The 13,594-nt window shown below is 48.6% G+C and overlaps 1 non-coding gene and 3 pseudogenes across 1 annotated transcript; 3 read left to right on the top strand and 1 right to left on the bottom strand.

Annotated features, from left to right (window-relative positions):
• Positions 1 to 64: 64 nt before the first annotated feature.
• Positions 65 to 13,594, bottom strand: part of LOC142260412 (elongation factor 1-alpha, oocyte form-like) — a 37,078-nt pseudogene continuing 23,548 nt past the window's right edge.
• LOC142260416 (U2 spliceosomal RNA) lies at positions 5,510 to 5,712 on the top strand (annotated as a pseudogene).
• LOC142260417 (U2 spliceosomal RNA) lies at positions 7,280 to 7,485 on the top strand (annotated as a pseudogene).
• LOC142260415 (U2 spliceosomal RNA) lies at positions 8,809 to 9,007 on the top strand. The gene has a single exon (XR_012728637.1). It is a non-coding gene; the product is annotated as a U2 spliceosomal RNA (small nuclear RNA).

The raw sequence follows: 13,594 nt of genomic DNA, 5'->3' as shown, positions 1-13,594 counted from the left end.
TGTTTCTATTGGGATTCTGCAACAAAACATGTCATCCATGCACGAAATTACCAATAAAGCATTATCAAAGCTCCGCAGACAGGAAGATTACTAAAGTAAGAAACAAGAGAAAAAAAGTCTTTAAATTTGCCCATATATCTTCACATCTCCAGGTCAACAGGGACTCAAACCAATATTTATAACAGTAAATTATATTGAGTGTCAAAAAAAAGAGGGTGCAGGGAAATGGAAAAATTGCAAATTACAAAAGTACACAGGACATACGAAATAGGAGGGTGAAAAACATATTTTGCAGTGGTTTACATACAACAGCAGCACTGTCCCCATTACGGCGCACAATCTAAATTCCCTATCTGTATGTCTTTGGCGTGTGAGAGTAAACTGGAGAACCAGAAGGAAACCCACACAAACATGGGGAGAACATACAAAGTCTTTGCAGATGTTGTCCTTGGTGGGATTTGAACCTAGGATGGGATTAGATCATAGCTGTGGAGGAGAGGAAGAGATGAATCTTTCCATCTGCTGCATTGTAAGCTCGTGCGTATATCGCACTTCGCTCGGACGTCATCTAAGTGCAGTTGCAGTCCAATGCTTCACTCGCACCCATAGACTTGTATGGGTGCGAGTGATGAGAGACTCATAGACAATTGCAGCATGCTGCATTCTTTCCTCAGTCCTGTTAGAGTTGAGGAAAAACTCGCAGATCTGAGCTGCAGCATTGTCTTACATGGAGCTGAGTGCAATGCGACGTTTTCTCATACTGCACATGTGTGAGTCATATGCCAGGGTAACTCTAGCCTTAGAATTACATATAATTTAATATCTGGACATCTATGGTTTTATTTTTTTGCCTATGTGGATTGGTTATACTGACATCTGGTGAGAAATTCATGTCAATAGTACCTTTAAAAATTATATTTCACACACTGTATATGTAAAAAAACATGTGTGATCAATACAAATGACTTGCACCTTCCTCTAAGTACCTTACAAAAGAGACCAGGAAAAAATGTAGAGGAAAGGTTGTTTTGGCAACTAAATAGGAAAGGGATCTTCACAGTTAGAGCAGTCAATAAAATACAAAAAGACAGTTTGCTCTCTGATAATGCTAAAGTATGGAAACCATGAATGTGTGAACATGGACCTGCATTACTGCTAAGGAAAATCTGAGAAAAATGAGATATTTAGCATATATAAATGGCCATTTGTATATCTGCCCAGTTGCCCCTTCACAGCATATCTCGTAACTGGGTCCCTAATGCTATGCTGAAGCCTCTCTCTAGGTTAAAAACCTCCTGTGTATGGGCAAGTAGGAACCTGCTATATAGGATAAGATTACGTAAACCACAACTAGTAAAGAGATGAGGTATTATAACCATAGCAAACCACGTAAGCAATACCTCTAAAAAAAATCTTTATTTATAAGATTAATAAAATATAGACACCATATGTCTTTCAGACAACAAAAATAGACAACACAGTGTGAATAGTAGCTTAGATGGAAAATAGAAAGGCGTGAGGTAATAAGCAATAGGTCTGCAATAGATGTCAGGTTTAGAGATACTGATCTAGATCCTCAAATGACCCTTCCTGCCAGCGGAGGGTGTCATACTGTTTTGGACCTCCCCCGCTCCGGGTGGCTGGCCCTCACTATCCCTATTTTCCACTAGCTCGTGTCCACCACCAAGCACCAAGTGCAAATTGTGTTTAGACAGACTACATATAATACATAATAGCGTTAGATGTAGGTTCTTCGCCGGATAATAAATTCTCCGCTCTATGAACTTGAGATTGTTAGAATAGAGCAACCGGGCCTGCCGCAGCGGGCTCCTGTAGCTCTCCCGACGCGTTTCCCCCCCCTTCTAACGCAATGAAGGGGGTTCATCAGGGGTATTGGGTAGAAGACACCTGTAAGAAAGACAGAGGTGTCGCTAATTAGATTAGAAAGAAAAATAGATGCTTCCTTGTCCTCATGTGTGCAAAGAGGATAACTTACTTAGAGATTGGTTGGAATCAGTGACTTAATACGTCTGCTGACTATACTGATAATATTAACAGATAATGCTGTATTGTTTTTCAGAACATCCCCTATTATTTCATCAGAGTGATGGACTTATGGGAGAGGTTATACCTCTAAGCCTGTTGAGAAAAAAAAGCATCATAGGGCAACATACAGACATCAAGGTCTCTATGAAGTGAAAAGTAATAATCGATTGAAAAGAACCTGAATCTTCCTTAGTGAGCTAGGGCACATGGATATAAATTTGAGAGTAATCTCCAAATTACTGAAGGCAAAATCTGCAGGGTATTCGCAGGATTGCAGGGGCAGCACGGCGCAGTGCCGGATGGCACTGTGGTACTCACTCAGGTACAAAGTAACAGAGTCTCTGGTAAACCAAACGGCTGGATGGACGGGTCCCGCAGCCGGCTGCAGTGTTGTTGCTCTCCCCGGACAGGTGATGGTGGCTGTCTTTCCCTGCACCTGTCTAACTGTGTTGACTCCGATGGCATCTCAACAGTAGTCCGCTCCCCGGCGTACAGGTACTGTAGGAGCCCGTTTTGCCTGCAGGCACTGGCCCTTGGATCTCTATAAAATGATCAGACATGACAAACATGACAAATAAAAAACAAGGAAGAATGGAACTCCATACATAGTGGAACCACATATCGTGTGAACACGGAAAAGAACCGGGCATTAGAAAAAATGTGCACGGCCCAATGAATCAAGTCTGTACTTCATATTCATGGTTTAAGCCCTTGGGTTCTAACGTGCCCAGAGTATATATCCAGAAATATTCCCTTTCTTTGAGCTTCCTAATTTTATCGCCGCCTCTCCCTCCTCATGGGTGGGACATGTTCGATAACTTGAAATCTTAATTGGGCCACTGTGTGATTATGCGTCACAAAATGGTGTGGGACTGGTAATAGAATCTGCTTACAACGTATTGTTGACTTGTGCTTAGCTCAAAGAAAGGGAATCTTTCTGGATATGTACTCTGGGCACGCTAGAACCCAAGGGCTTAAATCATGAATATGAAGTACAGACTTGATTCATTGGGCCGTGCACATTTTTTCTAACGCCCGGTTCTTTTCCGTGTTCACACTATATGTAATTCCACTAGGTATGTAGTTCCATTATTCCTTGTTTTTTATTTGTCATGTCTGATCAACTGGTTACATTATGTCTGATTACCTTGTCTAACCTTTTTTTCTCCCTTTTCATTACTTTCCACGTTCCCAAAGTCACGTGAAATATCCCTGCTGCACTTGATTACAGCTAACTATTCACTATAGGATGTCTTGTATCTAACATCACACTCTCACCCGTCAGCACTCTATAGGTTTGTATAAGGTATGCACTTACACATCCGGTCCTCCATAGGTTTTTCCACTTATGTAACACTATCCTTATGATCACTCATAACTCATACCCTTGTAGTCAAAAACAGCCTCCCCCCTCCCCCCTCATCTTCTCCCTTTCCATGTATAATTTTGCCAGTACAATATTAGTTTACATTAGGCACACACTCACATATTACATTCCTTAGTGACTTATTGTAATTCACATTCGCACACAATTCCCTATGCCTGCCCCATTACTACATTCATACCTACTTTACCATATCCTAATACCCCTTGTCATACCTTGTTGGTCCCTACACCTGTTATCCTGTCCTTTCCTGTATCTTTCTTGTCACACAATACATTTTAGCATATCCCTTGTGCTCCTTATTACCTGTCCTGCCTATTAGAATTATGTCCATTTATGCCAATGTAATCATACTGTTACACACATATCCGTTTCTTATACCTATATAGCTCCTGGCGCTTATCTCCTGTGTTTACTATCAACCCCTCCTGTTGTTGCGTCATCATGCGTTCTGCGCATGCGAGATTTTAAACACAAATGCGCATGCGCAGGCGTGCGTTCCATTAGCCTCATTGCGTTCCACTCCCATACAGGAAGTGGGCGCAGCTATTACTACGGTCGCACTGCACACAGCTGACTCCACCACAGGAGACCCACTTCTACACCAACGCAGGTAAGACAGGATCGGCACCTCTATGCTCCCATTACAATCAGGCTCAGTCACCATGTGATAACGCTCTCAACTCTTTAGTTGCAGGCTCCCTTTTGCTTCACCTCCACTGGCTGTGCTGCCATTTCCTCTCCCCCCTGGAAGGTATACTTTATTACACTATTTTCCTGTTACTCTCTTCCCCCTTTTCCCATACCCTACCTTTATCTACATTTGTGGGGTATCTATATGCTATTTACATCATAGTTTTATTCATTAATACGGAAGGGAAGAGTGCCCGTGAGAGTGTTGAACTGCAGAGAGCAAGAGGTTAAGCTGCCACGATTTGCCACCATTGAGAAGCTGTTCACAGTAGATACACATGCTATCCAAACAGCAGCATCCACCATTACTTCACCCCACCCATTCAGTGACAGCTCACCAAGTCAGCCAGAGGAGTGGTGTAAGGAATTATACGTAGGCACTGACTCCACACCTTCACATCACAAGAAGGGGGTCTACAGGGTAGTGCTAGAATACGAGCAAGTCTTGTCCTGTCCTGCTCGTCCGTCTTTTTGTATCATGAATTGGAAAGACTGCAAGCAAATGGCTAATTGGGAATAGACAAACTGTAAAAAAGCCCTCTGAGAAAGCTCCTCTCTAACCTTTGTTAATAAGCTTTTCTGTAGTCTGCCTGTTGATGTATTTTCCGTTTGAACAGTGCATAACATGAAGAGACGGAACACTGGCTTTTCACAATGCCTCCCGCTGACATCACAATAGCGCTGCTGCCTAGAAAGCCAGATGCGCAGCAGAAGTTGCTCTTTGGGTGGGATGGTGGGCTAGTGGAAGGAGGGGGCAAGTACTTTTTTTCCCGGGTGGTAGGGGGATGACAGGGGAAGGGATGCGGGTGGTGGGAGGGGTACAGAGGGCAGGGATTGGGGGCTGGGAAGGGAAAAGATTAGGGTTTGGGGATGATGAAAGGGCTTTCTACGGGTAAGGATGGCAAAGGGTGGCAGTGACGGAAAGTCTGGCAGCCTGTCCTGTCCTGCCCGTCCGTCTTTTTGTATCATGAATTGGAAAGACTGCAAGGGGGAGGGGAGGTGCTTGTGCCCAAAAGGAGGAGTGATTCAGATTCATTGCAGTGGGCGGCGGCTGCAAAATTCACCATTCTTCTTGTTTTTGCTCTGCAAAACAGCCTTTTCAAGGGTTGGCTTGGGTGACAAAATGTCTTCTGTAGGCGTGGGTTTGTCTCCCTCTCCCTAACATGTGTTCGGCATAGGCCAGGGTGCCACTCAAGGCCGAAACCAATTCGGGTTATCGCTTCTCGGACTTTTGGTTAAGATCAAGTGTAGTTTCGGAGGACGCTACCTTGGTCGGTGCTGTAAGGTGCCTGGGATTGCACGACTGCCGGCCTTGGGGGAGTGTGTGCGCCTTCTGGTGACACATAACTCTCTTCTTCCTGGACGGTTCCCAGGCAACGGGAGGCGATCACCTTTTTTGTTTTCAAGTCCTACCGATGCATAGAAAAAAAAAAAAATCTGTTCTTATCAGTTTAATATCTGATACGTCCCCTATCTGGGGACCATATATTAAATAGATTTTTAGAACAGGGAGATGGAAAAAGAGCTTGCTCTGTCCACTCCACGCATTGACCTGATATTGCAGTGCCTCCAGGACCGCTGCACCCCTTCTTAACCCAGTTTCCAAAAGCAGAACTCAATTCACCTGATTCAAATGAGCCTGATTAGTGAATTGAAAGAAAGCAAACAACTTCATATGCACCTCAATTTAGCCAATTCACTTTTAACACTTTCACCCTTTTTTTTTATCTTTCACACCTTTTACTTGCTTTATTCATCCAAAAGCTGTGCCAAATAGCAAACTCATCTCCACTCAACTTGACCAACTCTGCTATGTCCCGTGCAGTATCTTGTTCTCAGTCTTATCTAAATCATTTGCAATTGAATTTAATATATCCCTTTTGGACACATTGGATTCACCTGCTGCAGTGACTGCAGGTGTTAGAAGATGCAGATTTGGCATCAGGTGCTGTCTATCAGATTCCACTCCAATTAAAGGTTCCATGTTTAATCCTACCATGCATTGTTTTTCGGTGTTTTCTTTGAGCAATGATGATGTCTTTAGTGATCTGTTGGCTCCCTCTCCTGGAGGAAGAGTTTGCTTGCTCTTGGACTTTCAAAAAGAGATGTCATGATAGACATTTAGCTTCTGAGCCCAATTGGGGACAGTCATGGGTGATGAATGTTTTGCAACCTGCTGCGAAGCCTGATACCGCAATATAAGGAACGTCAAATACTAAGAATGGTCGGCCTATGAAAGAATTAGTACTTTCATTAAGCATACTTAAACGGCTAATTGGGAATAGACAAACTGTAAAAAGCCCTCTGAGAAAACCTCTCTCTAACCTTTGTTAGTAAGCTTTTATGTAGTCTGCCTGTTGATGTATTTTCCGTGTGAACAGTGCACAACATGAAGAGACAGAACACTGGTTTGTCACAATGCCCCCTGCTGACATCACAATAGCGCTGCTGCCTAGAAAGCAAGATGCGCAGCAGAAGTTGCTCTTTGGGTGGGATGGTAGGCTAGTGAAAGGAGGGGGCAAGCACTTTTTTTCCGGGGTGGTAGGGGGATGACAGGGGAAGGGATGCAGGTGGTGGGAGGGGTACAGAGGGCAGGGATTGGGGGCTGGGAAGGGAAGGGAAAAGATTAGGGTTTGGGGATGATGAAAGGGCTTTCTATGGGTAAGGATGGCAAAGGGTGGCAGTGACGGAAAGTCAGGCAGCCTGTCCTGTCCTGTCCGTCCGTCTTTTTGTATCATTAATTGGAAAGACTGCAAGGGGGGAGGGGAGGTGCTTGTGCCCAAAGGGAGGAGTTATTCAGATTCATTGCATTGGGCGGCGGCTGCAAAACGCACCATTCTTCTTGTTTTTACTCTGCAAAACAGCCTTTTCAAGGGTTGGCTTGGGTGACAAAATGTCTTCTGTAGGCGTGGGTTTGTCTCCCTCTCCCTAAAATGTGTCCGGCATAGGCCAGAGTGCCACTCAAGGCCGAAACCAATTTGGGTTATCGCTTCTCGGCCTTTTGGCTAAGATCAAGTGTAGTTTCGGAGGACGCTACCTTGGTAGGTGCTGGAAGGTGCCCGGGATTGCACGACTGCCGGTTTTGGTGGAGTGTGAATGCCTTCTGGTGATGCATAGCCCTGTTGTGCCTGGACGGTTCCCAGGCAACGGGAGGCGATCACCTTTGTTATATTGAAGTCCTACCGATAAACAGAAAAAAAAAAAAAAAAAGCTGTTCTTATCAGTTTAATATCTGATACGTCCCCTATCTGGGGACTTAGATTTAATGGATTTTTAGAACAGGGAGATGGAAAAAGAGCTTGCTCTGTCCACTCCATGCATTGACCTGGTGTTGCAGTACCTCCAGGACCGGTGCACCCTTTCTTAACCCAGTTTCCAAAAGCAGAACTCAATTCACCTGATTCAAATTAGCCCGTTTAGTGAATTGAAAGAAAGCAAACAACTTCATATGCACCTCAATTTGGCCAATTCACTTTTCACACTTTCACCCTTTTTTTTTTATCTTTCACACCTTTTACTTGCTTTATTCATCCAAAAGCTGCGTCAAATAGCAAACTCATCTCCACTCAACTTGACCAACTCTTCTATGTCCCGTGCAGTATCTTGTTCTCAGTCTTATCTAGATCATTTGCAATTTAATGGAATATTGTGATGTCAGCGGGGGGCATTGTGACAAGCCAGTGTTCCGTCTCTTCATGTTGTGCACTGTTCAAATGGAAAATACATCAACAGGCAGACTACAGAAAAGCTTACTAACAAAGGTTAGAGAGGGGCTTTCTCAGAGGGCTTTTACAGTTTGTGTATTCCCAATTAGCCGTTTAAGTATGCTTAATGAAAGTACTAATTCTTTCATAGGCCGCCCATTCTTAGTATTTGACGTTCCTTATATTGCGATATCAGGCTTCGCAGCAGGTTGCAAAACATTCATCACCCATGACTGTCCCCAATTGGGCTCAGAAGCTAAATGTCTATCATGACCTCTCTTTTTGAAAGTCCAAGAGCAAGCAAACGCTTCCTCTAGGAGAAGGAGCCAACAGATCACTAAAGACATCATCATTGCTCAAAGAAAACACCGGAAAACAATGCATGGTAGGAATAAACATGGAACCTTTAATTGGAGTGGAATCTGATAAGACAGCACCTGATGCCAAATCTGCATCTTCTAACACCTGCTAAAAGTACTAATTGGCAAAGGGTGGCAGTGACGGAAAGTCAGGCAGCCTGTCCTGTCCTGTCCTGTCCGTCCGTCTTTTTGTATCATGAATTGGAAAGACTGCAAGGGGGGAGGGGAGGTGCTTGTGCCCAAAGGAGGAGTTATTCAGATTCATTGCAGTGGGCGGCGGCTGCAAAACGCACCATTCTTCTTGTTTTTGCTCTGCAAAACAGCCTTTTCAAGGGTTGGCTTGGGTGACAAAATGTCTTCTGTAGGCGTGGGGTTTGTCTCCCTCTCCCTAAGATGTGTCCGGCATAGGCCAGGGTGCCACTCAAGGCCGAAACCAATTTGGGTTATCGCTTCTCGGCCTTTTGGCTAAGATCAAGTGTAGTTTCGGAGGATGCTACCTTGGTCGGTGCTGGAAGGTGCCTAGGATTGCACGAATGCTGGCCTTGGGGGAGTGTGTGTGCTTTCTGGTGACACATAACCCTCTTGTGCCTGGACGGTTCCCAGGCAATGGGAGGCAATCACCTTTGTTATTTTGAAGTCCTACTGATAAACATAAAAAAAAAAAAAGATCTGTTCTTATCAGTTTAATATCTGATACGTCCTCTATCTGGGGACCATGTATTAAACTGATTTTTAGAACAGGGAGATGGAATAAGAGCTTGCTCTGTCCACTCCACGCATTGACCTGGTATTGCAGTACCTCCAGGACCGGTGCACCCCTTCTTAACCCAGTTTCCAAAAGCAGAACTCAATTCACCTGATTCAAATGAGCCCGATTAGTGAATTGAAAGAAAGCAAACAACTTCATATGCACCTCAATTTGGCCAATTCACTTTTCACACTTTCACACTTTTTTTTTTATCTTTCACACCTTTTACTTGCTTTACTCATTGAAAAGCTGCGAAAAATAGCAAACTCATCTCCACTCAACTTGACCAACTCTGCTATGTCCCATGCAGTATCTTGTTCTCAGTCTTCTCTAGATCATTTGCAATTGAATGGAATAGATCCCTTTTGGACACATTGGATTCAGCTGCTGCAGTGACTGCAGTGTTAGAAGATGCAGATTTGGCATCAGGTGCTGTCTATCAGATTCCACTCCAATTAAAGGTTCCATGTTTATTCCTACCATGCATTGTTTTTCGGTGTTTTCTTTGAGCAATGATGATGTCTTTAGTGATCTTTTGGCTCTCTCTCCTGGAGGAAGAGTTTGCTTGCTCTTGGACTTTCAAAAAGAGAGGTCATGATAGACATTTAGCTTCTGAGCCCAATTGGGGACAGTCATGGGTGATGAATGTTTTGCAACCTGCTGCGAAGCCTGATACCGCAATATAAGGAACGTCAAATACTAAGAATGGGCGGCCTATGAAAGAATTAGTACTTTCATTAAGCATACTTAAACGGCTAATTGGGAATAGACAAACTGTAAACAGCACTCTGAGAAAGCCCCTCTCTATCCTTTGTTAGTAAGCTTTTCTGTAGTCTGCCTGTTGATGTATTTTCCGTTTGAACAGTGCACAACATGAAGAGACGGAACACTGGCTTGTCACAATGTCCCCCGCTGACATCACAATAGCGCTGCTGCCTAGATAGCCAGCTGCGCTGCAGAAGTTGCTCTTTGGGTGGGATGGTGGGCTAGTGGAAGGAGGGGGCAAGCACTTTTTTTCCCGGGTGGTAGGGGGGATGACAGGGGAAGGGATGCGGGTGGTGGGAGGGGTACAGAGGGCAGGGATTGGGGGCTGGGAAGGAAAGGGAAAAGATTAGGGTTTGGGGATGATGAAAGGGCTTTTCTACGGGTAAGGATGGCAAAGGGTGGCAGTGACGGTAAGTCAGGCAGCCTGTCCTGTCCTGTCCTGTCCGTCCGTCTTTTTGTATTGTCGCGGGCTGGGAGGGCGCTGCGCTCACCACGCTCGGGTCCGGCTCTGGGCTGCTGCTTGCTCGCCGCTGCTCGGTGACTCGAGCAGTGGGCCGGATCCAGCGACTCGAGCGGCGCTCCTCGCCCGTGAGGGAAAGGGGTGGTTTTGGGGTTGGAGGGTATGGTCCGTGACGCCACCCACGGTTTGTGGTGAGGTTGGACACCACCGCTGCTAGTGACGGGGATCCCGGGAGCGATGGCGGGGAGCAGCCTTGGATGTTGTTTTCCCCTTCCGTGGGTAGGGGTTGGTTGTCCCGGGGCCCGGTGTTGTGTGACGGGGAAGGCAGGGCTGGCAAGGTGCAGGGTCGCGGGGGGCAGCGCGGTGCCAGACGGCATGGTGGTACTCACTCAGCCAATGACGAATACAGAGTCTCCGGTAAAACAAACGGCTGGATGGACGGGGTCCCGCAGCCGGCTGCGGTGGGTACTCCCGGACGGGTGGTGGTGGCTGCCTTTCCCTGCACCTGTTGTGTATCTTCGGTCCCGATGGCTTCTCACCGGTAACCCGCTCCCCAGCTTGGATGTGTGCCGGAGCAGCCCCTTATGCCCGCAGGCTCTGGCCCTGGGAATTCTAGCTGTGGCGGTAGCTGTATTTCCCTTGCTCGGTTTGGACGGTTGCCTTCAATCAGGTCTTTGCTGCTAGGAAACCCCGGAGGTTCCAGTCGCTAATGGATTTGACCGGTTTAACGGCGACTCCAAGCCTGGTCGGGGTCCGTAGGCCCTGCCGGTTTGTGCTGGCTTCTCTTCGCTCCCCGGTTTGGTACCGGCGGGCCACCGCCCATCCCCGGTCCTACGGTTCTGCGTCGATCGGCCTCTCCTGCAGATGGCCACCACCGTCTGCCAACCTTGCTCTTGGTGCCTGGGCCACGTACCCGGACACGGTCAGTTTACTCTTTCTCCTCAACTACCACTTCCTCACTCTTACTACTCCAAAACTACTCTCACTTTCTTTCCCGCCTCCAGGAATGTGAACTCCTCAGTGGGTGGGGCCAACCGCCTGGCTCCACCCCACCTGGTGTGGACATCAGCCCCTGGAGGGAGGCAACAAGGATTTGTGTGTGACTGATGTGCCTATCTCGGGGTGTGGGGTGTGTTGTTGCAGTACCTGTGACGACCTGGCTTGTCCAGGGCGCCACATTCCCCCTTAGTTAAATGCAGGCCGTCCGTGGGCTGCCCGTCCATCACCGGTTTTATTTTATAAAACTGTAGAAAAAGAAGGTAGAAAAACATGGAAACATTAAAACATTGCATTTTTATGAATCTTCCCTTAACGGGAGGCACGGTACTTAAACGTTACTAATGGTAGTCATTTTTATTAACGGTAACGGTTGGCTTCCGCTCTCTCCCACCCAAACAACCTGGCCCTGATGCTGCCCCTAAGAAGTGGGCAACACCCCTTGACCCCAGTCCCGAACCAAGCTGCCCGAGCAGGTACGGGTACGGTGTCTCGCACCCAACGGTCATTTCAGGGGACCCCACGTCCATGGGGGACCCCTGACCCCCGGAGGATCGCCACCGGTTGCGGTAGTGGCGGGCCTGGGCCATCTCTTTCCTCCAGGCCCATCCTCCAAATCAGCCTCCCCGGAGGCGATAACGGATTTAAGCCAACAATTATTTACACTCCACAAGTTTGTGGTTGCCCTGCAAGTTCTCGGGCTTGTCCGTAAGCAGTTCCTTACGCACGGTTGCAAAAGGTCCCTACGGGGACTAGTTGCCGGCAACGGCCGGTTCAATCACGGTTGACAATCTGGTAATAACTCGGTTGATTTATTCATTTCTTTAACAACGGTACTGGTGGTCCCAACGGGGACAACTTGCAGAGGAGGGACCGCTGACTCATTTCAAATCCACCACGCAGGCCGGGGGAGGGGGCTGGGCTGACGCTTGGGCCTCCCGGCCTCCTCTCAATTTGGTGTCCAGGGCGAACCAGCCCCTCTCCCCACAGTGTCGCCTTTGGGTTACTAAGTCACCTGGGAGTAGGTTAGGGCCCAGGTGGTCCTCCGGGAGGTGGGCATTAACGTCCCGACGGGCCACAAAAACTTTGGCCTCCAGGCCCGGCTCGAATATAAACCCGTATCCCCGACGGACATCGAATCTCCTCACTTGCCCCTCATGGATCGGGCCCCGTACTCGGAAGGTGGCTCTGCTGAGGCTCTCCTTCTCTTGGATGGTGCGGGCTATCAGTTCAGCCTTCCACCTTTCCCTCTCCGCAATTTCTCGGCCCAGCGGGGATGGTTCCCTGTCCCAGTAAGGGGCTACTGCTTACCCCTGGGTGCGGGTCGGGCCCCGCGAGACTTCCACTACACTGCCCACCACTGGCATTCTAGGTGGAAGTTCCCGCGGTGACATTGCCTCGCAGCAACGACCTGGCGCAGCCTCAGCCGAGGCGTGGGGGACGGGTACAGGGGTTCTCTCCCGCTTGACCTCCGCCTCCTCCTGCACGGGACGGGCCGCCGGTGCCGGCATGGAACCAGGCACGATCACTGCAAGTGCCTCCGGTACATCTTCATCAGCGGGCCACGGCTTCGGCAACTTCCAGGGAAGCGGTTCAGGGCAACTACGGGCTTCGGCTGCAGGTCGGTCCGCTTGGGTGGACGGGCAGGGTGCCACTACCGGTTGTGCGGGTAGCGGCCTAGTGGTGGGGCAGCAGCAGCCAACACGGGTAGCGAGAGAGGCAGCAGGACGAGTGGGCGCAGACCGGGCCCCTCAGCCACGACGACCGATCCGGTAGGAATACAGGGGCGTGGGTCGCTTACCCGCACTTCCAAAACTTCCTCGAACTCGCGTCTCCATATGGCCGCCAACACGTCCGCCATGTCGGCCTCCCACTCCTCCAGGAGGAGTTGCATTCGGACCTGCAGACGGCTACTCAGCTGGACGGTCCGGATCTCCACCGACGCTGCGGTGCCGGGCACGGGGGCTACGGTGTTGCTGGACGGACTTTGCATGCTGGCAGCGGTATTTTCCAGGAACCAAATATGGCTGCAGAGTCCTGGTGTCCCTGCTCTTATAGCCGCGGGTTACATGCGGCCGGGCGCCATCCGTCCCCCTTTGTCTTTTTCCGATACCTCCCCTACCGGGGCGGAGTTTCGGCTTTCGCGCCTCCACTGCTCGAGGTGATGCTCGAGCGGGACAATTTTCGCGCCCAAGATGGCGGCTTCTGAAATTTTTTTGGCCGGACACCTAGCTGCCCCCACGACCCTGCACCTCGCCAGCCCTGCCTTCCCCATCACACAACACTGGGCCCCGGGACAACCAACCCCTACCCACGGAGGGGGAAAACAATATCCAAGCTGCTCCCCGCCATCGCTCCCGGGATCCCCGTCACTAGCAGCGGTGGTGTCCAACCTCACCACAAACCGTGGGTGGCGTCACGGACCATACCCTCCAACCC

The sequence above is a fragment of the Anomaloglossus baeobatrachus genome, unplaced genomic scaffold (genome assembly GCF_048569485.1).
Source record: "Anomaloglossus baeobatrachus isolate aAnoBae1 unplaced genomic scaffold, aAnoBae1.hap1 Scaffold_103, whole genome shotgun sequence".
Taxonomy (NCBI): Eukaryota; Metazoa; Chordata; class Amphibia; order Anura; family Aromobatidae; genus Anomaloglossus; species Anomaloglossus baeobatrachus.
This window is presented reverse-complemented; position numbering and strand designations above follow the sequence as displayed.